Genomic DNA, 25,540 nt, shown 5'->3' with positions numbered 1-25,540 from the left:
TATGTATGTTTCTAACATGGGATTGGGGTAATAAGCTGATATGAAGTGAGTATTGGTTAAAGGACAGAAGAAACAGGTCATTCTCAGGATGGCAGTACTGCAAGAATCAACACTGGAAGAATCAGTGCTAGGGCCACAACTGTTCACAATCTACATAAATGGTTTGGATGTGGGGACCAAATGTTCCAAATTTGCTGATGACACAAAACTAGGCTAAGATGTAAATTGTGAGGAGATGCTAAGGAGGCTTCAAGGAGACTTGGAAAGGCCAAGTGAATGGGCAGAGCATGGCAGATGAAATGTGTGAATAAGTGTGAAGTTATCCACTTTGGTAAGAAAAACAGAAATGGCGCGAGGTTGGGAAATGCTGAGGTAAAAAGGGGCCTGGGTGTCCTTGTTCACGAGTCACTAGAAGCTAGTACGCAGGTGCAACAAGCAGCTAGGAAGACAAATGGTATGTTGACCTTCATCACAAGGAAGTTTGAGCACAGGAATAAAGATGTCTTCTTACTGCAATTGCAAACAGCCTTGGTGAAACAGCACCTGCCATCTTATGTACAGTGTTGTCTCTTTATCTAAGGAAGGATATAGAGAGGGTACAATGGAGGTTTACAAGACAATCTTTGGGATGGTGGGATTGTCTTATGATGAGAGATTGCCCAAACTGGGCCTGTATTTTCAAGAGCTTCAAAAAAAAAATGAGGTGATGAGCGGCACAGTAACACAGTGGTTAGCACCGTTGCTTCACAGCGCCAGGGTCCCAAGGCGATTCCCAGCTTGGGTCACTTGTCTGTGTAGAATCTGCACGTTCTCACGTGTCTCCGTGGATTTCCTCCGGATGCTCCGCGGAGTTTCCTCCCACAAGTCCCGAAAGACATGTTGTCGGACATTCTGAATTCTCCCTCCGTGTACCCAAACAGGCACCGGAATATGACGACGAGGGGCTTTTCACAGTAACTTCATTGCAGTGTTAATGTAAGCCTACTTGTGACAATAAAGATTATAATATTATTGAAACTTACAAAATTATTACAGGGTGTGCCAGGGTAAATTAGAAAGAGGAGGTTGCCCTTGGCTGGGCACACTCTAGAACAACGGGCAGGCCAGTTAAGACTGAGATGAGGATGGTGAACCTTTGGATATCTCAACCAAAGAAGGCTGCGGATACACAAATATTGAGCATGTTCAAGACAGAAATCAATAGATTTCTGAATACTAACAACATCAAGGAATATGGGGACAGTGCGAGAAGTGGCATTGATGTAGATGATCAGCTTTGATCTGATTGAACGGCAGAGCAGGCTCACCGGGCCGAATGGCCAATGCCTGCTCCTTGGTTCCTTCGGTCCATAGAATCCCTACAGTGCAGAAGGAGGCCATTCAGTTCATTGACTCTGCACCGACCCTCTAAAAGAGTACCCTACCTAGGCCCACTCCCGCACCCTATCCCCGTGATGCCACCTAACCTGCAGATCCCTGGATACTATGGGACAATTTCTATCATGGCCAATCTGCCTATCCTGAACATTTTTGGACTGTGGGAAGAAACCGGACCATCTGGAGGAAACCCATTCTCCCCAGACATGGGGAGAATGTGCAAACTCCACACAGTCACCCGAGGCCGAAATTGAACCTGGGTCTCTGATGCTGTGAGGCAGCAGTGCTAACCACTGTGTCACCTCAATATGGCACCCCAACACGCCGGTCAATACGAAACATTCCAAAACAAATGTACCTATTCATGTGCTTGCAATGAAAAGATTCACCTTAATTTTTGGACCCTCTTCAAAGACCTGCAAGGAATGCTATTAGCAGAAACTCCCAATGGTGATTAATTCAGACGGGACAAGGGTTGGTGGCAGCAGGGTGGGCTTCTGGTGTGAGGTTTTCAAACTTTTTAAAAGTATGAAATTCAGCAGAAACTCAAGTTACACTAAACGTAACTTGTGCTTAAAATTCCACAATCTTTATTGCTGGGTATGTTGATATTGGGCTCATTTCAGAGAAGAATCTCTGAAATGAAGTGCTACAGGCTGCTAATATTATTCAAAAGTAAATAATAGAATGGTTAGTTTAGGAAGTGAAATCCATTTTATTTGAACTTTTGTCTCTTTTCTCTTTTCTCCCCTCTCTTCCCCCCCCCCCCCCGCCCCGCTTCTAGTTAAGCATTGAACTCAGACTTTGCCAGCACTGACCGAACAAAAGAGTAAAAATAAGAGCTGGCAAGCAAGACAAGACAAAATTTTGTTTTATACTTTGATTGAGAGTACAATCTTAGAACATTATTTGTTTGAATATCCTGCATTTAATTTTGGGTGGATTTGATTATCTTAGCATAACAAATATTACCACAAGAAAATGTAGGATGTATTCTGATAATAAAATATTAATATTAAGTAGTCATTATGAGAATTGTTGACTCGCTTTTTGTATTTCAGGACCCAACTTCTCTCAAATCATTAAATGGGGATTTCTATTTACTGAAAGTGGTTAACTCCCGAGTTTATTCTGCTATAGTATACCTATTAAGTACATTTTATTTTGAGATGTTTCTGTTTAGCATATATACTCCTAGGAAAGAGGAAAGTTTATTTTAGTACCAAGTATATAGCTAGAATATCTACCAAGCTGCATGGTAGCACAGTGGTTAGCACTGTTGCTTCACAGCTCCAGGGTCCCAGACTCGAGTCCTGTGTGGAGTTTGCACTTTCTCCCCTTGTCTGCGTGGGTTTCTCTGGGTGCTCCAGTTTCCTCCCTGTGGTGAAGGTATTCACCATAATGTAAGTTGTCTGGGGCCTATGGCCAGGGAATGGTAATATGATCTCCTTCCATGTATTGTACTGGAACCCTGGTGGGCTCAGCCTCCGGCTCCGCCCCCCCCCCCCCGGACGGTATATAGACCGGCCGCCTGGGGGCAATGCTCATTTGTTACAGCAGTCACAGGCAGGCAAGTTCTTGGATAATAAAGCCAATGTTCACTCTCTCTCATCGCCTTGTAGTGAATTGATGGTATATCAATTTATTATCCAACGACATCACTATGGAAGCCGCTCTGAAGCCTGATAAACTGGAACTCGACCCACGAGCAGCAGAAGCTAAGGAAATCTTCCCCCATTTGGCTCCGCTGTTTTGAGGCCTACCTCGACTCCTTTGAAATGCCTCCCTCTGACGCCATCAAGCTGCGCCTCCTCCACGGCCGGGTGAGCCACCGAATCTCGGGTACGATTGAGGACGCAGCCACGTACGAAGCGGCGTTCGTGATTCTAAAGAGACAGTTCGTGAAGCCCGTGAAAGAAGTGTTGGCGCGGCACCTCCTCAATGTGCCGGGGAATCGCTGGACGAGTACCTAGAGAACCTGACTCTATTCGCCCGCAACTGCAACTACAGGGATGTGAAGGCCAATGAGTACATGAAACTGATGATCCGGGACACCTACGTGTCTGGGGTCCGGTCTAACTACATCCGGCAGCAACTGCTGGAAAACGGGGCCACTGATCTACAGGACACGGTAAAACAAGCCACCAGAGGTGGCCTACCAGAGCCTCAGCGCGTTCCCGGCAGACCCAGCGAACCCCTCGTGGGCACCACAGACACGGCCTTTACCAGACCCGGCTACGTCTCAGGCTTGTGCCGTGCGGCTGCCCGTGCAGCCCGGGAGACCGTCTTGCTACTTCTGCGGTCAGGGCCAACACCCCCGTCAGCGTTGCCCAGCCCGCTCCGTGACATGCAGCGCCTGCAGCAAAAAGGGACATTTTGCCAGAGTCTGTCCGATCCAAAGCCCCAAAGTCAAAGGCTTATCAGGCCCGATTCACGGACTCACAGGCCCACAGACCCCACAATGTGGCTGCGTGCCTGCTGGCACCGCCCCCTTCAGACACGTCATCCGTCTTGTGCAGCTCATGGGGGGCACCATCTTTATCTCAGCCCAACCCGTGGGGGCGGCCATATTGGCCGCCATCTTCAACACCAACCGACACGTGCGACCGATGGGGGCGGCCATCTTGGTCACCATCTTCAACTCAGCCCGACACATGCAACCCGTGGGGGCCGCCATCTTGTGACCACGATATCTCCGACCACACAGACTACCTGCAGCTCGGCGCCGTCACCTATGACCAGTCGCAGCCAAAACATCTGAAGAATTTGATGCTGGCCGTCTGGGGCAATGGGCACGAGACCCCCTGTCTTTTCGACTCCGGGAGCACAGAGAGCTTTGTCCACCCCGACACGGTAAGGCACTGCTCCCTCCACATCTACCCCGCGTCCCAGACAAATCTCCCTCGACTCCGGATCCCAATCGGTACAGATCCGGGGGTACTGTGTCGCGAACCTCGCGATACAGGGTGCTGAGTACGCCCATTTTAAACTGTATGTCCTCTCTCACCTCTGTGCCCCCCTAATGCTTGACTTGGCTTCCAATGCAGTCACCGAAGCCTGACCCTAAAATTCGGCGGACCCCTACCCCCCTCACTGTATGTAGCCTCGCGACCCTTAAGGTCGCCCCCCCTTCGCTCTTTGCGAACCTCACCCCCGACTGTAAGCCTGTCGCCACCAGGAGCAGGCGGTACAGCGCACAAGACATGGCTTTTATAAAGTCGGAGGTCCAGCGACTCTGGAGGGAGGGGGTCATCGAGGCCAGCAACAGCCCCTGGAGAGCACAAGTGGTCATTGTCAGGACCGGGGAAAAGTATCGGATGGTTGTGGACTACAGCCAGACCATTAACCGGTTCACGCAACTTGATGCATAACCCCTCCCCCGCATAGCAGAGATGGTCAACCAGGTCGCACAGTACCGGGTGTTCTCCACGGTCGGTCTGAAGTCTGCCTACCACCAGCTCCCGATCCACTCGGAAAATCGCCACTACATTGCTTTTGAAGCAGCCGGCCGACTCTCCCACTTCCTCAGGGTCCCTTTCGGCGTCACTAATGGGGTCTCAGTTTTCCAGAGAATGATGGACTAGTACAGGTTGCGGGCTACACACCCGTACTTGGACAATGTTACCATCTGCGGCCGTGATCAGCAGGACCACGACGCCAACCTCCAGAGGTTCCTCCAGGCCGCCCAATCCCTCAACATCACATATAACAAGGAGAAGTGCGTTTTCCGCACAACCCGGCTCGCCATCCTCGGCTATGTCGTGGAATACGGGGTTCTAGGGCCCGACCCCGATCGCATGCGCCCCCTCATAGAACTTCCCCTTCCCCACAGCCTCAAGGCCCTCAAACGCTGCCTGGAGCTATTCTCCTATTACGCCCAGTGGGTCCCCAACTATGCGGACAAAGCCCGCCCACTTATTAAAGTCACGATATTCCCCCTGACAGTTGAGGCCCGCGCGGTCTTCAGCCGCATCAAGGCAGATATTGCCAAAGCCGCGATGCACGCGGTGGACAAGTCCATCCCCTTCCAGGTATAGAGCGATGTATCAGATGTCGCCCTGGCCGCCACCCTCAACCAGGCAGGCAGGCCAGTAGCCTTCTTTTCTAGAACCCTCCACGCCGCCGAGATTCGACACTCCGCTGTTGAGAAGGAAGCGCAAGTCATTGTGGGAGCTGTGCGGCATTGGAGGCACTACCTAGCCGGTAGGAGGTTCACCCTCGTCACCGACCAACGGTCGGTAGCCTTTATGTTCGACAACGCACAATGGGGCAAAATTAAAAATGAGAAAATCTTGCGGTGGAGAATCAAACTCGCCACCTTTACTTACGATATCATGTATCGTCCTGGGGAGCTCAACGAGCCCTCAGATGCCCTGTCCCGCAGCACATGCGCCAGCGTGCAAGACGACCGACTTCGGGCTATCCACAATGATCTCTGTCACCCGGGGATCACTCGGCTTATCCACTTTATTAAAGCCCGCAATCTGCCCTACTCCACCGAGGACGTCAGGGCCATGACCAGGGATTGCCAAGTCTGCGCAGAGTGCAAACTGCACTTCTACCGGCCAGACAAGGCCCACCTGGTAAAGGCCTCCCGGCCCTTTAAGCGCCCCAGCATAGACTTAAAAGGGCCCCTCCCTTCCACAAACCGTAATATATACTTCTGACCATCATTGACGAGTACTCCCTAGCTTGAGGGCGCTGGAGGAGAAGTTTTGGGTTGGCAAGAGGGAACGACTTCAGATATTTACAGGTGCGGGACTTTCTGCACAGGCAGGTATCATCCTTCCCACTCCTGCCACTAAGGGGGACCCAGGATAGGGTAAATGTCGAGGGGTTGGGTTTATAAAATCCTTCTTGCAATCTCACGTGGCAAACTCTAGTCTTATCTCAGTGAAGCTGATAGTTATTCTGCTGGAGTTGGAAGCAAGTCAGAATTAAACAGACCCAAGGCGGTTCTTCCGAGTGAAGGCTAGAAGGGGATCCCACAGCCTGAGAGTTCTGCCTGAATGTTCCAGGGGGCAGACCCTCGTTAGCCTATGTTCACTCGCTCTCGTTGTCTTGTAGTGAATTGATAGTACATCACTCCCACAGTCCAAATGAAATGAAAATAGCTTATTGTCACAAGTAGACTTCAAATTAAGTTCCGGTGAAATGCCCCTAGTCGCCACATTCCGGAGCCTGTTCGGGGGGGTACAAAGATGTGTAGGTTAGGTGGATTGGCCTTGCTAAATTGCCCGTAGTATCCAAAAAGAATAGGTGGGGTGCTCTATCCAGAGGCTGGTCAGACTCGATGGGCCGAATGGCCTCCTTCTGTACTATAAATTCGATGATTCTATGATAATATTTTCAAATCACTCCTAGTCAAGGGTTAAGACTAACAATTTGATTGATTGACCTTGCCAGGAGGGTAAACATAGTAGAACTATTACAAATAAGTTTCTAAACTCCAAACAATTTTAACTTCATATCTTTGTTTCCCATCATATGCATTTATCATCACGTTTGCTGGTAAGAATGTTTACGGATAGTAGCAGGAATCTGGTGCATTTTTGTAATAGGTTGTTATTCTTTCTACATGTAACAATTCACTTGTTTGATTCAGGAAAAAATTCTTGTGGTTAAATTAGGAACAAATAGTAAAATTTTTCAGGCAATTTAGAAATGTATTTTAAATAATATTTTAATTTGCTTTAATAATAAAACAAAGTTTTGGAAAGGCTCATTCGATCTGACAGCATGGGCGGGATTCTTCGGAAACCGGCGGGGCGGGCAACTCCAGCACGAAGGAGTGGAGTGAACCACTCCGGCATCGGGCCGCCCCGAAGGTGTGGAATCCTCCGCACCTTCAGGGGCGAGGCCAGCGCCGGAGAGGTTAGCGCCGCGCCGGCCAGCGCGGAAGGGGCTTGGCGCCACGCCAAACGGCACCGAAGGGCCACCGCTGGCCGGCGCGAGTTGGCGCATGCGCGGGAGCTGGCGTAATCCCAGCGCATGCGCAGGGGGGGGGGGGGGGGGTCATCTCCACGCCGGCCATCGCAGACCGGTACACCAGCCGCAGCGGAGGAATGGAATGCCCCCACAGCACAGGGCCGCCTGCGGATCGGTGGGCTCCAATCGCGGTCCAGGCCACCATGGGGGCACCCCCTCGGGGCCAGATCCCACCCACCCCCGTCCCCCGGACCCTGGAGGCCACCCGCAGAGCCAGGTCCCACCGGTAAGTACAGTAACATGCGCCGGCAGGACCCACCGAAAATGGGCAGCCACTCGGCCAATCGCGGGCCGAAGTATCGGCGGGAGATCTGCTGCCAGCGGACGCCGACCGGCGCAGCACGATTCCCGCCCCCGCCGGAGAATTCGGCAGTCGGCGTGGGCAGGATTCAAGCCGCCCCCCGGCGATTCTCCGACCCTGCGAGGGGGTCGGTGAATCCTGCCCCTGATGTTGAAAGAGAAAAAAAGTTAATGTTTTAAGTCCAAAATGACTTTCCAGTAAGCCAGATCACTTGATTCTCTGAGAGACCAAAGATTTGTATATCTCAGCCTTAATAATATTCAGGAATTGACACAACACCCTGGGTTAGTGTGCGATCAATTCCAGCCCACAAGGGGCAATTTAGTGTGGCCAATCCACCTACCCTGCACATCTTTAGGTTATGGGGTTAAGTCCCACGCAGATATGGGGAGAATGCACAAACTCCACGCAGACATGAGTCGGGTTTCTGAGATCTTTGGCCCGTGACTGCGCCAATGGCTTAAAGGCACCAGATTTGTAAGTCAAACACAGCAACTGTATATTTTTAACAACAATAGAGAAAAGGCGTGCATAACTACACTAGAATAATGGCCAGCCAATCTCACCATTTTACAGTCCCACCCTCTACCTAAACACACACAAGACATACACACAGAGGGGGGGGGGGGTGGAAAAGAAAGAGAGGATTAATGTGAAATGGAAGATGAATGTCATTGCTTCGGATGTTCAAGTTAGTTTTCCAGTTGACTGTCCTTCCAGGATGTGAAGTGATTGAAAGCCACCGGTTGGATGGCTAACGAGGGTCTGTCCCCTGGAACATTCAGGCAGAACTCTCAGGCTGTGGGATCCCCTTCTGGCCTTCACTCGGAAGATCCGCCTCAGGTCGGTTTAATTCTGACTTGCTTCCAACTCCAGCAGAATAACTATCAGCTTCACTGAGATAAGACTAGAGTTTGCCACATGAGATTGCAAGAAGGATTTTATAAACCCAACCCCTCGACATTTACCCTATCCTGGGTCCCCCTTAGTGGCAGGAGTGGGAAGGATGATACCTGCCTGCGCAGAAAGTCAACCCAAAACTTCTCCTCCAGCGCCCTCAAGCTAGGGTAGCTCCCCTCCAGTAGCAGGTCCCCCATCCTCTCAATTCCCACCCTTCCCCATACTCGAAACCCCCCCCGTCCAGTCTCCCTGGGGCAAACCGGTCGTTGTCACATAATGGGGACCAGACCGATTGCTCTCACTGCTCCAACGTACCTCCTCCACTGACCCCAGATCCTCAGGGCCGCCACCACCACAGGACTGGTGGAATATCTCGCCGGCGGGAACGGCATATGTGACGTTATCAACGCCCCCAAGCTGGTGCCCCTACATGAAGCTGCCTCCATCCGCTCCCAAACTGCCCCCGCCCCCACCACCCACTTCCTTATCATGGCAATATTGGCCGCCCAGTAGTAATTACTAAGTTTGGCAGGGCAAGCCCCCCCCTCCCCCCGATTCCTCTCGAGCATCGCCTTCTTCACCCGCGGGGACTTACCCGCCCAGACAAAGCCCATAATGATTTTGTTGATCCTCTTTAAAAAGGACTGCAGGATGAAAATTGGAAGGCATTGGAATACAAATAAAAATCTAGGTAGGACCGTCATCTTAACCGTCTGCACCCTCCCCTCTCACCACTGCTTTCAGCGCCTCCCAGACCACCGCTGCTGAGACTTCCCCCATGTCGTTGACCTGCAGGTAGTCCTGCATGCACTTCCTCACCCTCTCACACACCGCCACGTCCGCCAACAAGCCCACGTCCAATCTCCATTGCGGGCGCTGGAGGCTCTCCTCACTGACCTGCAGTTCCACCCAATGTGGGGCATGTTCCGAAATAGTGATGGCCGAATACCCCGTGTCCACCACCCCCGCCAGCAGATCCCTGCTCAAAATGAAAAACATCAACCAGGGAGTAAACCTTATGCACACGCGAAGAAAAAGAGAACTCCCTCCCCGTCGGCTGCCTAAACCTCCATGGGGCGACCCCCCCCCCCCATCTGCTCCATGAGCCCTATCAGTTCCTTTGCCTTTGCTGGCACCCTCCCCGTTTTGAACATGACCGGTCCAGGCCGGGGTCGATGACCGTATTAAAATCCGCCCCCATAACCAACTTGTGCGAGTCCAGATCTGGTATCTTCCCCAGTACCCTCTTTATGAATTCAACATCGTCCCAGTTTGGCGCGTATACGTTAACCAAGACTACCTTCCTCCCCTCCAGCTTACCGCTCACCATGACATAACGGCCCCCCCACCCCCGTCCGAGACTATACTGTCCACCTGGAATTGCACCCGCTTATTGATTAAAATCGCCACCCCTCTAGTCTTGGTGTCCAGCCTCAACTGAAAGACCTGACTGACCCAACCCTTCCTTAGTCTAACTTGATCCGTTACATTTAGGTGCGTCTCCTGCAACATCACCACGTCCGCCTTCAGAGCCCTCAGATGCGCGAACACCAGTGCTGCCTTGACCGGCCCATTCAGCCCTCTAACATTATGTGATCAGCCTGGTTGGGGGCACCGTGCCCCCCCCCTCTGCCGATCAGCTATCCCCTATCCTGGGGCCGCCCCCAGCCCATGCGCCACGGCTCCATCGGCCCGCCTCCTGGCAGCCCCCACCCCCTCCCTCCTCTCTGTCCCAAAACCTAACTCCCTCCCTCGTCAGCAGAGAAACTCCCCGCCCCCCCCCCCCCAAGCAACACCACCTCGTAACCTAACCCCTGCCCTATATTGAACATATACACCCCCCCCCCCCCCACTGCGCTTCCGTAGACTAACTCACCCAGCTAGCCTGGTGACTCTCACCTCCGGCGCCAAGAAGTCTCCCACCTATTGTTCACTACCCCCCCCCCCACCCACCCCCCACACCCCCCCACACCCCCCCCCGCCCCACCCCACCCATCGAAACCACTTCTCTCATCAAACCGAGACCGAACAATCTTCCAATTACCATAGGAGGCAACACAAAGCAGACAAAAAACCCCACAAAGAACCCCCCCCCAATAGTGCAAATCAGAGTAATAAAAAGTGAAAAGCCCCCACCAGCCATCCCCACCAAAACACCAAAAACCCACAGAAACCAAATAACTTTTACTTCCCCATCTTCGCCCAAAGTTAAAAAGCAGAAGAAAAACGACAATTAAAACATATATAAATCACTCAGAAAAGTTACAACTTAAAACCAAAAGTTCTCAGCTCTGCGCCAGTACCTTTTTCTTGGCAAAGTTCATCACGTCTTCGGGCGACTCGAAATAATGGTGCTGGTTCTCGTGCGCAAGCCAAAGACGCGCTGGATAGAGAAGCCCAAATTTCACCTTCCTCTTAAACAGGATCTCCTGCACTTGCCTGAAGCCTGCCCTCCTCCTGGCCACCTCCACCCTCAGGTCCTGATGGACCCTCAATATGCTATTGTCCCATTTGCAGCTCCTAGTACACTTAGCCCACTGGAGAACTCACTCCCTATCCAGAAATCTGTGGAACCGGACCACGGTCGCCCTTGGGGGGGGTCAACCGGCCATGGCTTCCTCATCATCGCCCTGTACGCCCTGTCCACCTCCAACGGTCGGGGAAAACGTGTGGGCGGCACGGTAGCATTGTGGTTAGCACAATTGCTTCACAGCTCCAGGGTCCCAGGTTCGATTCCCGGCTTGGGTCACTGTCTGTGCGGAGTCTGCATGTTCTCCCCGTGTCTGCGTGGGTTCCCTCTGGGTGCTCCGGTTTCCTCCCACAGTCCAAAGATGTGCAGGTTAGGTGGATTGGCCATGCTAAATTGCCCTTAGTGTCCAAAATTGCCCTTCGGGTTGGGTGGGGTTACTGGGTTATGGGGATAGGGTGGAAGTGTGGACCTTGGGTAGGGTGCTCTTTCCAAGAGCCGGTGCAGACTCAATGGGCCTCCTTCTGCACTGTAAATTCTATGAAAAGCCCCCTCCCCCAGAAACCTCTGGAACATATTCGCCACAAACGCGCCAGCATCAACCCCCTTAGGGAGACCGACAATTCTTAAGTTCTGCCGGCGAGCCCCGTTCTCCAGATCTTCCACCTCCTCCAGCAGCCTCTTTTGCTGATCCTTCAGCATCCCCTTCTCCAGCTCGACCACTGTTTGGTGCTCCTCCTGGTCCACCAGCACTTTCTCCAGCTTCTGGATCGTCCGATCCTGGGCATCCAGCCTGCGCTCCAGCCGATCGATCGACTCCTTTATCGGGCCAAGGCAGTCCCGTTTCTGTCTGGCAAAGCCCTCCTGGATGAACTGCATCAGCTCCTCCGTCGATGGCTGGGCCGTCGCAGCAGGGGTCCGAACATCAACCATGTTGTCTTCAGCTGCCACCTCCACCCAGCCCTTGCTTATCTTTTTATTTCTTCGTTTTCGTTCCCTTGGGGTTCTCCGTTCCATGCACCACTGTGCGGGACCAGAGCCTGGTGTCTGGGCCTACAAAGCCAAAACTCAAAACCACGAAAATGTCGGGGAAAAAGCTCCAAAAGTCCGGCCAGAGCCACCAAACATGCGACTTACTCCCTCATAGCCGCTACCGGAAGTCCTCCCTGTCCTTATTTAACGTTACCCTGCCTCCTGTTTTCCTTCACCTCCCCCCCCCCCCCCCCACCTTTTCCCTTTCTCCCCTTACTGCTGACGTTCAAGTGTTAAAGAAATCGATGAACGGCTGCCAACTCCGGGCGAATCCCTGTATTGATCCTCTCAGAGCGAACTTGATTTTCTATAGACTGAGAAACCCTACCACATCGCTGACCCACACTCCTGACTTCAGGGGCACCGAGTCCCTCCATCTCAGCAAGATCCATCTCCAGGCCACCAGGGAGGAGAAGGCCACGGTATCGGTCACCCTCCCCCACTCTCTGCCCCCGGATGCTTTGACACCCCAAATAGTGCGAATTCTGGACTCGTTCCAGGACTTCTGACATAACATCTGCAAATCCCTGCCAGAATTCCCTCAAGTTTTGGACATCCCCAAAACATGACCATGGTTGACCGGGCTACCCCCACACCGTCCACATCTGTCCTCCACCTCCTCGAAGAACCTACTCATCCGGGCTACTGTTATGTGGGCCCTGTGGACTACCTTGAACTGAATCAAGCTAAGTCTAGCACAGGATGAGGATGCATTTACCCTTTTCAAGGCTTTTCCCCCCCACAGTTCAGTTTCCAGCTCCCCTCCTAGCTCTTCTTCACACTTCCTCTTCCCCTCTCTGATAGGGGCCTCCCCCCACTCTTAACAATTCCCTGTATATCTCCGAAACCTTGCCACCTCCAACTTTTGTTTTTGACAGCACTTTATCAGGGGGAGGCGAGGAAAGCCTGGGACCTGCCTCCGTACAAAGTCCCGCACTTCAAGGTACCGAAACACCTCAACCACCCGGAAAATCAAACTCCTCCTCTAATGTCTCCAAGGTCAAAAAGCCCTCCTGGATGAATAGATACACAAACCTCTCAATCCATGCCCGCTGCCATACCTTAAAAGCCCCTATCCAACCCCCCCCCCCGGGACAAACCGGTGATCGTCACAGATCGGTGACCACACTGACGCCCCCTACAGTCTCATATGCTGCCTCCATTGCCCCCACACCGTTAGGGCTGCCACCACCACCGGACTTGTAGAGTACCGAGCCGGCGAGAACGGCAGGGGCGCCATCAGTAAAGCCTCCAGACTCATACCTTTGCAGGATGTTGCCTCAATCCGCTCCCAAACAGACCCCTCCCCCACTACCCACTTCCTGACCATCGATATGTTGGCAGCCCAATAATAATTAATAAAGCTCGGGAGAGCCAAGTCCCGTTCTCCGCGGGTCCGTTCAAGGAGTGCCCTCCTTACTCTCAGGGCTTTACCCGCCCATATAAACCTCGATATCGACGCAGTCAGACTTCTGAAAAAAGCCTTTGGGACAAAAATCGAGAGACATTGATAAAAGGAAAGCAGTCTCGGAAGGACTGTCACCTTCACCGTCTGAACCCTCCCCGCCAGCGTCAGTGGGAGCATGTCCCATCTACGGAAACCCTTCTCATTTGACCCACTGCTTTGTCCAAATTTAACTTGTGAAGCTGCCCCCAATCTTTGGCCACTTGAATCCCCAGATACCTAAAACTCCTCCCCACCACTTTAAAAGGAAGCTCCTTCAGTATCCTTTCCTGCCCCCGGGCCTGGATCACGAACATCTCGCTCTTTCCCATATTTAACTTACAGCCTGAAAATCGCCAAAATCCTCCTAATACCTCCATGATTCCGGTCATCCCCCCCACCGGGTCCGTGACATAAAGTAGCAAATCGTCCGCATAGAGAGAGACCCTGTGTTCAACCCCCCTCCCCCCCTCACTATACCCCGGTTCTCATAGGTCACCCACAGACGAGCCAGGTATAGCAGTCCAAATGTAATGTCTTTTGCAAACAGGGCCGCATTAACTTTGTTGAAACTTGATCTCCTCTTTGAGAGTTCTGGTCCCCAATCTTGGTACACCCGGATCTCTGATTCTTCCCACATGTACCGTTTTGTCTGCCTGGCCCACTTCATGATACGCTCCTTGTCGAGGAATCGATGTTGCCTCACCACTATGGCCCCTCGGGGGCTCACGACCCTGGGGCTTACGTACGAGCACCGTGTGCCCGGTCCACCTCCGGCGGCTTGTCAAACACATCGGCCCCGTCCATCTCCTGCAACATCTTCCCCACATACGTACCCGCATCTGATCCCTCCTTTCCCTCCTGGCAACCCGACGATTTTTTGCCTGCGAGATCAGTTCTCCAAGTCTTCTACCTTATCCAGCAGTCGTTTCTGGCTGTCCTGTAGTATGCTGATTTCCAATGCCATTGCAGTGGACTCCTCCTCTCGTTCAGTCGCCTACTCCTGCAACTTTTGAATCTCCTGTCCTTGGGTCGTCATTTTCCCCTCCAGCTGCTCAACCACCTCCTTAAATCGAGGATATCGCCTGGGACATGTCTTCTGCACACTCCTTACGATGCCGGGCAAACTTCTCATCCAGGTACTCGGCCCATTGCTCCATCGACCAGCGAGCTGGCGTGGACACGCCTTGTCTCGTTACTATTATGCTCGATGGCCTCCGAGCCTTGCTTTCACTCATCTTTTGGTTTCTTCTTTCTCGATTCTTATTAGGGTCACCTCCTTTTCCTTTCCCTTTGATTAACTTATGTTGAGAAATTTCCTGAAAAATCCGGCTTAAAAACCATTTAAAAACCACTAAGGGCGAGAGCTGCTGAATGTGCGACGTTTCACTCCATGGTCGCCACCGGAAGTCCGCAAAAAGTTACTTTCAGCAAGGTCCAATTCACTTTCTTCTTCTGGATTACCAATTGCTCAAGTTCAATTAGTGACGGGTCCATTTGGTAATAACTTAATATTACTTCAAAGTCAGAACTGAAACATAGTCAATAGATATGTACATTAGATACATAGAAGATCGGAGCAGGAGGAGGCCTTTTGGCCCTTCGAGCCTGCTCCATCATTGATCACGATCATGGCTGTTCATCCAACTCAATAGCCTAATCCTGATTGCTCCCCATAACCTTTGATCCCATTCACCCCAAGTGCTATATCTAGCTGCCTCTTGAATATATTCAATGTTTTAGTATGAATTGCTTCCTGTGGTAATGAATTCAACAGGCTCACCACTCTTTGGGTGGGTGAAGAAATGTCTCCTCATCTCTGTCCAAAATGGTTTACCCCGAATCCACAGACTGTGACCCCCGAGTCTGGACACACCCACCATCAGGACCATCTTCCCTGCATCTATCCTGTCTAGTCAAGACTCGTCTGACTCTTCCTCCCTTCCAACACACTCATAACAATTGCTTACCATTATTTTTGTAATCAGAACAGAGATCAAAGTCAAAAAACTCGTTTGACTCTTCATCACCACTCTGGTAACAACTGCTTACCGTGACCTCACAATCAGAACCAAAATCGAGGTCAAGATTCTTGTATAATTCTTCACCCTTATGATCACCTTTGGTCTGAAAATGGTCAGGAGCTGGTTTACTACTGTTATAACGCAACCTGCCCAGATCCTATTGGCTGGGGACAATTGGCTACTCCATATTCCTTGGGGAATAGGAGCTCCCCCAATGGGGGAAGATGGGGCAATCATTAACTTGGCAGCTGTACAAATTGAGCTGGCCAGTGTGGTACTGGCTAGAGGGAACCAATAGTGAACTATTGGTGCTGTGTATCTATTGTTGTAAATAAAGTTAAACTCTTTGTGGCCCTTACAAAAGCTACCACTGTCTTTTGACATGTGATCAACAACTGTAAACACCACTTTCCCTTACTGGTCTACTGCCCAATGAGTTTTCCTAACTCCTGCATGCCCTACTCTTGGCATCTCTGGCGCTAAATGCAGTACTTCCTTCAGACTCTCTGCAACCATGGGTGAAGCTACAACCTCACTCCTGCTAAATCATTCCCCAAAGTAAATCTACTCCTTCCACTGGGAATTCCTTAGACGTGCCAACAACTACTGGACCCAACACTAAATCATACTCCAATTGTACTTCATACAATGGAACTGGGATACAACTTCCACCTATCCCATTCACTTCTTGCTCTTTGGAGGAAAAAAAACAAATCCAGTCTTCAAAAGAGTTTTGAGTAGCCCCGGTGTCCCTTAAAATTATTATGGGTTTCGCTACAACGAACGAGGAAAATGGGGGGACCTTCCCCAGACACGAAACTGGCATCTCTCATCTACTTCATTCATCACACCTGCTCCCACAGCATTCATCACACCTGCTCCCACAGCAGTTTTCACCTCAGGTCTCTGAAATCTAGTTAACGCAACAGTCTGCCCTGTAACATTCTTCATTTATGTTCGCTTTTCAGAATCTTCCCTATGAACCCTCACAAATCCCATTTTGCAGCTTACAATATGCCAAACAAATATGTTCCACCTTGTGACATCTAGGCCTCCAATCTCACCTCCAGCCATTGTGAAATGAAATGAAAATGAAAATTGCTTATCGTCACAAGTAGGCTTCAATGAAGTTACTGTGAAAAGCCCCTAGTCGCCACATTCCGGCGCCTGTTCGGGGAGGCTGTTACGAGAATTGAACTGTGCTGCTGGCCTGTCTTGGTCTGCTTACAAAGCCAGTGATTTAGCCCTGTGCTAAACAGCCCCTGCTAACTTCTGCTAACTGCACCTTCCTTCCTGCTCTGAGGATGAGATCGCGGAGCATTCTCACCTATCCATTTTCTACTTTGGTTCTTTGCCTTCCCCTCGCTTTCCCACTTCCTATTCTTTTCAAAATTACGGGGATGATGGAACAAAGGTTTAAATTTATGGATTAGCTAATAATCATCAGCCATAATTGCTGCCTGCCTAGCAGTTTGCACCCGCGATCTTCAACCTGGGTTCTTATTATAGAAGGTAGGGAATTCTTAAACTCCACTAAGAGAATGACCTCTCTCAGAGCCTCATAGGCAGTTTCAACTCTGAATGCTGGGACCTAGCTATTGAAATTATTCTGCTCAACTCTTAAATTCTGGATAAATCTGTCCCGGCTGTCTTCTTGCATTTTGAACCTTCTGCCTATTGGGAACCAATTAGTATGCATTTAGAATAGCCTTTTTTACTGTCTCATAATCCTCAGACTCCTGCTCTGACAAGACAGCATTAGCTGTGTGCTCGTCCCATCAATGTACTCTGCAAGCGTGATGTCCACTTTGCCTTTAGCCACTCCATTTGGGTTGCTATTTTCTCAAACACCCTGAAGAATGTTTCTAATCCCTTCTCTTCAAACTTTGGAAGAGCCTGTATAAATTTAAACATACCACCACGGAATTCTGTTCTAGGACTAAGCTCCCGTTATGTTCTGGCAGTTACCCACCCATTTCCAGTACCTTAAGCTGGAAGTTACTCTCTTTTTCTTGTTCCTCTCCCTCTCTCCTCTCAGTTTCCAAACTCATCACTTCCATTTCTATTCTTTTTAATTACCTTTCGTGCTCTAACTGCAACCCAACCCTCTCCAGCTCAATCTTCTTACCAGAAGATGCCCCTGTTGCTACACTAGTTTGTCGGCTCACGTGCTCTTAACACTTACAGCAGATTTAATCTGTCTTCTTAGCTATGGCTGGTATAACCAGTTTTAATTTCCCTGTCAATTTGACTGAAGGGTCTTTGCGAAGCCCAAATGTCAGTGGAAGAACTTGCTATGTGTGTCAGGATTGGTATAATAAAGATGTCTCAAAGTATTGTAATAGCACAGGTCAAGGGCAAACCAGCAGGCAAGGGGTTAAAGTCACCCACATTGGAAATGATTTAATCATCTCACAGAGCATTTGAATATGAAAAGGGAAACATAGGAGGCCCCAGTAAGTCCAAGGGATCCATTGTCCAACACATTCGCACAGAGAGCGAGAAAGCGAGAGAGGAGATGTCATAATATCCACTCATGTATATAATGAGATGCAGACAGGCAGTGATTGACACACAGGATGACCAGTAAGCACACAACACAGTGCAGCCAATCACCAGACAGGACACTACCACTATAAAGCCAGAGGGCACTAAGTTTCCCGCTCTCTCGGGACCCAGCCACTGAGACAGTCAGCGTCCACGAGCTAGCAAGTGCAAACACCATGCGGTAGCTAGTAAGACTGGTCAGGCTACCACAAGATCGCCAGTCAGTTCAGTATAGTGTCGACCCACAGCTGAATATGTATATCAGTTCCCTCGTTGAATAAAACAGTGTTGGATCTTCTCCAATGTTAGACGTCTGTTCTAGCTTCCCTGCATCAAGTGCAGTCCTCATCGAACCTACCTGCCTAACACATCACGGTACCAGAGTGATAATGATCTTGACGGACCTACCTCAAGCGAATCAGCATTGACCAGCAAGCAGCTATCCGGTGAAATGGAAAACATCCAGCCTCCTCCGCAGCTCCGCATCTCCGGCAATCTCGGCGCCAATTGGAAAATCTTCAAGCAAAAGTTCACCTTGTACATCGAGGCCTCCGACCTCGAAGCAGCAACGGATGCCAGGAAGATCGCGCTATTACTCTCCACCGCGGGGGACCACGCCATCCACATCTACAACTCCCTTACATTAGCTGACAGCGAAGACTAAATGAAATTCAAACCAGTCCTGCGACATTGAGGTGAATGAGAGCTTTGAACGGTACGTTTTCCAGCAGAGGCTTCAGGGTAAGGATGAACCTTTTCAGCCCTTCGTGACCCATCTCCGCATCCTAGCGCAGTCATGTAACTATGACTCGATGGCTGATTCCATGATCCGGGATCAGGTCGTTTTCGGGGTCCACTCCGACTCCCTTCGGCAGCAGTTCCTGAAAGTCAAACAGTTGACCCTCTCTGTCGCTATCGAGACGTGCGTTGTCCATGAGCATGCTAAGAATCATTACTCCCACATCAGGGTGGCAGAAACGGCAAAGCTGGCCTCCCACGAGGCGGAACGGGTGCAGGCCATTGCATAAATGCAGGGCCTGAGCATCGAGGAGAGTGGCTGTTTTGCGCGCTTTTCCCGGGTCCCTGTACATGCGTGCCACGACCGAGTGGACGACGAGCCCGACAACGCAGGTGCGTACGTCGACCTACCGCACTGCGCATTATTTATCTAATAAAAAAGGGGAGATGTCATAATATCCACTCATGTACATAATGAGATGCAGACAGGCAGTGATTGACACACAGGATGACCAGTAAGCACACAACACAGTGCAGCCAATCACCAGACAGGACACAACCACTATAAAGCCAGAGGGCACTAGGTTTCCTGCTCTCTCGGGATCCAGCCACTGAGACAGTCAGAGTCCATGAGCTAGCCAAGTGCAAACATCATGCGGTAGCTAGTAAGTCTGGTCAGGCTACCACAAGGTCTCCAGTCAGTTCAGTATAGTGTTGACCCACAGCTGGATATGTATATCAGTTCTATCGTTGAATAAAACAGTGTTGGATCTTCTCCAGTGTTAGACGTCTGATTCTAGCTTCCCTGCATCAAGTGCAGTCCACATCGAACCTACCTGCCTAACACATCAGGAGAGAGAGCGAGAAAGGAGAGAGAGTGAGAGAGCGAGAAAGGAGAGAGAGTGAGAGAGCGAGAAAGGAGAGAGAGTGAGAGAGCGAGAAAGGAGAGAGAGCGAGAGCGCGAGAACGGAGAGCGAGAGAGGAGAGGGAGAGAGCGAGAAAGGAGAGGGAGAGAGCGAGAAAGGAGAGCGAGAAAGGAGAGCGAGAAAGGAGAGCGAGAAAGGAGAGCGAGAAAGGAGAGCGAGAGAGATATCAGGACTGTAACCCTCTAGCTTCTTGGTCAAAATGAAACTAACCTCCTGAGTACAGGCAGGCCTTCCTTTGCAGAACATTCTGGAATGGCCAACATCAATCAGCATGGAGTTTCAGTTAAGACCCGGGAATAAAAGTATTCCATTCCCAACAGCCAAGACCATCACGATGTGTCATCATTGATGTCACAGCAACATCATAGCCTGCTGAGGGTCTCCTGGTTTTGAATTAAAGGTGCAGTTAAATATAGGAGAGTTATTTCTCCAAGTACAGAAATTATAAAAGCCAAAAGAACAGGAACTGACAAGAATTTACAGGGAGTTCCTTATGCAATGGAGCATCCACAATCCTCTGCGGTAGAGAATTTCAAAGCTTCACAACCCTCCGAGTGAAGAAATGTCTCATCACGATCCTAAATAACTGTCTCCTTATTCTGAGACTGCCTTCTTGTCCTGTATTCCCCTGCCAATGGAAACAACCTCTACGAATCTAAGGTTTCAAGCCCCTTCAGAATCTTAAATGCTTCATGGAGACCATCTGTCATTCTTATGCATTCTAAAACAAAGCTGGTATCAGTAATCTTATTTTGTTCATTTGTCAAGGTAAAGTTGACCATGTTCACCATTTGGGATTCTTGCTGGTATGTGATACACGATCAATTACACTCAAGACAAAGTGATTTCATAACTGAAGGCTTTAATCGACTAGAACTTGTTCCCCAGCAGCTTCGGTACAGAAAATGAAGGCTGCTGGGACGGCACCGGTTCTTATACTCTGCCTGTCAGGGCGGAGCTACGTATCAACAGCCAATGGTAAATGCCTAGGTTTAACCAATGGTCATCAGCCTCTTGGGTACCGCAATACCTGATAATACCACATTCACCCCCTGTTAAAAAAGAGTCCGGTGGGGGTGGTGGCCAGTGGTTAAAGTCGCCTTTAACATGGTATGATCAGATATGGAGGTACCGTGATACCTCCTTACAGGGCTGTCGAGAATATTTACAAAGTGTAAATATTTAAAAAGTATTTACAAGTGTCCCTGGCAGCTTCATCACCCCTAGGTGGCGCTGTTGGGGCAAACGGTTGACACGGGGGGGGGGGAAGGCGTCAGTGGGTGGGCGGGCCTAGGCAGGAGCACTGACCCTCCAGTGAGGTGCTGTGTGTGGGGGGGGTGGGGGGGGGCGGGGGGATGGTTCGGGTTCGCATGGGGTTCCGGCTGGCGCCATGTCCCGTAGGGAGACTGTATCTTGCTGGCCGTCAGGGAACGCCACGTAGGCGTACTGGAGGCTAGCGTGCAGCAGGTGGACCCTCTCGACCAACGGGTCCGACTTGTGCGCCCGCACGAGATTCCGAAGCAGGATGGGTCCGGGTGTCGCTAGCCAGGTTGGGAGCGAGGTCCCAGAGGAGGACTTCCTGAGGAAAACAAGGAGACGTTCATGAGGTGTCTGATTGGTAGTTGTACAGAGTAGCGACCGGATGGCGTGGAGGGCCACCGGGAGGACTTCTTACCAGCGGGAGTCTGGGAGATTCCTGGACCGCAGGGCCAGTAGAACAGTCTTCCAGACCGTTCCGTTCTGCCTCTCCACCTGTCCGTTTCCCCGGGGGTTGTAACTGGTCGACCTGCTTGACACGATGCCCTTGCTGAGCAGAAATTGACGCAGTTTGTCGCTCATAAAGGAGGACCCCCTATCACTGTGTATGTACGTGGGGAAACCGAACAGTGTAAAAATACCCTGGAGGGCCTTGATGACGGTGGTTGCGGTCATGTCTGGGCAGGGGATGGCGAATGGGAACCTGGAGTACTCGTCAATCACGTTCAGGAAGTACGTGTTGCGGTTGGTGGAGGGGAGGGGGCCTTTGAAATCCATACTGAGGCGTTCAAAGAGATGGGAAGCTTTTATCAGGTGCGCCCACTCTGGCCGGTAGAAGAACGGTTTGCACTCCGCGCAGATTTGGCAGTCCCTGGTGCTGTCCTGACCTCCTCGATGGAGTAGGGCAGGTTGCAGGTCTTGATGAAGTGGAAGAAATGAGTGACCCCCGGGTGGCAGAGGTCCTCGTTGAGGGCTCGGAGGCGGTCCACTTGTGCAGTGGCACAAGTGCCGCGGGACAGGGCATCAGGAGGCTCATTTAGCTTCCCCGGACGGTACAAGATCTCGTAGTTGAAGGTGGAGAGTTCTATCCTCCACCGCAAGATCTTGTCGTTTTTAATCTTGCCCCGCTGTGCATTACCGTACATGAAAGCAACCGACCATTGGTCCGTGAGGAGAGTGAATCTCCTGCCGGCCAGGTAATGCCTCCAATGTCTCACAGCTTCAACTATGGCTTGTGCCTCTTTTTCGACCGAGGAATGGCGAATTTCGGAAGCATGGAGGGTACGGGAGAAGGCGGCCACGGGCCTGCCCGCTTGGTTAAGGGTGGCCGCCAGAGCTACATCGGGCGCATCGCTCTCGACCTGGAAGGGGAGGGACTCGTCGATGGCGCGCATCGTGGCCTTTGCAATGTCTGCTTTGATGCGGCTGAAGGCCTGGCGGGCCTCCGTCGACAGGGGGAAGGTTGTGGACTGGATTAGGGGTCGGGCTTTGTCTGCGTAGTTAGGGACCCACTGGGCGTAGTAGTTAAAAAACCTTAGGCAGCGCTTCAGGGCCCTGGGGCAGTGAGGGAGGGGGAACTCCATAAGGTGGCGCATGCGTTCAGGGTCGGGGCCTACAACTCCATTTCGCACTACGTAGCCTAGAATGGCTAGACGGTCGGTGCTAAATACGCATTTATCCTTATTGTACGTTAAGTTAAGGATTTTCGCGGTCTGGATATATTTGCGGAGGTTGGTGTCGTGGTCCTGCTGGTAATGGCTGCAGATGGTGACGTTATCCAGGTACGGGAACGTTGCGCGTAAGCCGTACCGGTCAACCATTCAGCCCACCTCTCGCTGGAAGACCGAGACCCCATTAGTGACACCAAAGGGAACTCTTAAAAATTGATAGAGCCGCCCATCTGTTTTGAAGGCAGTGTACTTGCGGTCACTATTACGGAGGGGTAGCTGATGGTAGGCGGACTTGAGATCCACCGTGGAGAAGACCTTGTATTGCGTGTAAGGGGAAAATTCGGGACAACGGATCAAGACCATAAATCATGGCTGACACTGTATCAGAAACAGGCAGGCAAAGGGTTAAATCAGATGGGTAGCACAGAAAGACCACACTTAAAAAGCACAGACACAGATCCTATCAGGACAATAAAGTATTCCCAATCAATACAAAGCCTGCATTTAACACCTCGTTATGAAACCCGGAACATATCTCAACCGCCAGCCAAAAGCCATCACCATTTGATCTAGTTAAAGGGAGCTCTATTGTGAACCTAAATAAATCCTATTAAAAAGCATGGTATTGACGTCAGAGCCAGGAAGCCCGCGAAAACTATGAATGAACAAAATCATGAATGAATGGGCTGTGAAGTGGGAACCGGTAATGACCCACTGAAACTAACCTACGATAATACCTTCATGAATAAGCCCGCCAAGAATCATGTCTGCAGGGTAAAACTGTAAATATGCATTAACCCAAAAGCCCGCCAAAACTTGTAAGAAATCTGTATTATATAAGATGAAGCCTTTCTGTATGTACTTTGAGTTCAGTGTGGACCGTGCTGTCTTAACTCTGGCCTGTTCTCCCTGGAGCTTCAGACAATAAACCCTGTCTTGCAATTCAAACTTCTGACTCAGGTTGACTCCTTTCCCTGCAACATGCGCGATCCTGTTTACCAGGTCGGCTATACAGGGGAGAGGGTACGCGTCCAGCTGCATAAACCTGTTGATGGTCTGACTGTAGTCAATGACCATCCTATGTTTCTCCCCGGTCTTTACCACCACTACTTAAGCTCTCCACGGACTGTTGCTCACTTCGACGACCCCTTCCCTCAGCAGCCTTTAGACCTCTGACCTGATGAAGGTCCGGTCCTGGGCACTATACCGTCTGCTCCTGGTGGCGACGGGTTTGCAATCCGGGGTGTGGTTCGCAAACAGGGAAGGCGGGTCGACCTTAAGGGTCGTGAGGCCGCAGGCAGTAAGGGGGGGGTATAGGGCCACCGAATTTAAAGGTCAGGCTCTGCAAGTTACATTGGAAGTCCAACCCCAGGAGGGTAGCTGCGCAGAGGTGCGGCAGGGCATAAAGGCGGAAATTGTTGAATCTCCTGCCTTGGACAGTGAGGTTCGCTAGGCAGAACCCCTTTATCTCCACCTAGTGTGACCCGGAGGCCAGGGAGATCCTTTGGTTTACAGGGTGGGTAACAAGTGAACAGCGCCTTACCGTGTCGGGGTGAACAAAGCTTTTTGTGCTCCCAGAGTCAATCAGGCAAGACGTCTTGTGGCCATTGATGAAGACCGTCGTTGTTGCGAGTGTCCGAGGTCGACTTTGGTCCAGTGTCACTGAGGCCAGATGAAGCTGTTGCGAGTTCTGATCGGGCAGCATGTAGTTGGCTGTGCTGGGGGCCTGGGGCCACATCCAAGGTGGCGTCTCCCATGGGTCGCACATGGTGGCCGGGGATGGACAAGATGGCGGTGGGGATGGACAAAATGGCGGCGCCCACCCGTCCAGCGTGGTGTCCGGGGGGCAAGATGGCCGTGCCCGTGGGTCGCACGGGGCCCTAGGATAGGGGGGTGGCGGTGAGCGCTGGAAGGTCAGGGCCTGAAGGGGGGGTTGCCACGGCGGTCCGGAGTCACTGGAGACCGCGGCCACGGCGCGGGCCTGGCAGACCCCCACAAAGTGGCCCTTCTTGCCGCACCCTTTGCAGGTGCCGGTGGGGGCCAGGCAGCGCGGGCGGGGATGATTCGCCTGCCCGCAGAAGAAACAGCGGGGCCCGGCGGCGTTAGCGTGCCGTCTCGCAACGCAGGCCTGCGGAGTGAGGGGGAAGGTCTGTGGGGCTGCCGCTGCGGGGTGCCACGCAGCCAAGGGGGCCGCCGCGCGGTCAGGCACATAGGACTGCGCGTTTATGGAGGCTATGCCATGGACCCTGCCAGGGCCCGTGCCTCTCTAAGTCCCAGGGTGTCCTTTTTTAGGATTCTTTGGCGGATCTCTGAGGAGTTTATACCTGCTACGAAGATATCCCTGATTAAAAGTTCCATGTACTCGCTCCCCGAAACCTGCGGGCAGCCACCTTGGCCCAGCACCAGTAGCGCCCGGTTGAAATCCTCCAACGGTTCCCCGGGGCTTTGCCGTCTAGTTGCAAGCAGGTGACGTGCGTAGACCTGATTTACAGGATGGATATGATGTCCTTTTAACCGTTCGATCGCGGCATCATAGTTCTCCGCCTCCTCGATAAGGGTGTAGATCCCAGGTCTGACCCTTTGAGCGCAGGAGATGCATTTTCTGTGCTTCTGAGGGGGTGCCTCCGGCCGTCTCGAGGTAGCCTTTAAAGCCGCCAGACAGTGTTTAAATATTGCAGCCGAGTTCTCCGCCTGGGGGCTGAGTTGTAGGCACTCCGGTTTGATTCGGTGATCCATCCTTCCAGCTTAAGTCTAGTCGATTAAATTGATGCACGATCAATTACACTCAAGATGAAGTGATTTCATAACTGACGGCTTTAATCGACTAGAACTTGTTCCCCAGCAGCTTCGGTACAGAAAGTGAAGGCTG

This window comes from Scyliorhinus torazame, chromosome 12 (assembly GCF_047496885.1).
Source record: "Scyliorhinus torazame isolate Kashiwa2021f chromosome 12, sScyTor2.1, whole genome shotgun sequence".
Classification (NCBI taxonomy): Eukaryota; Metazoa; Chordata; class Chondrichthyes; order Carcharhiniformes; family Scyliorhinidae; genus Scyliorhinus; species Scyliorhinus torazame.
Note: the sequence above shows the minus strand (reverse complement) of the source record.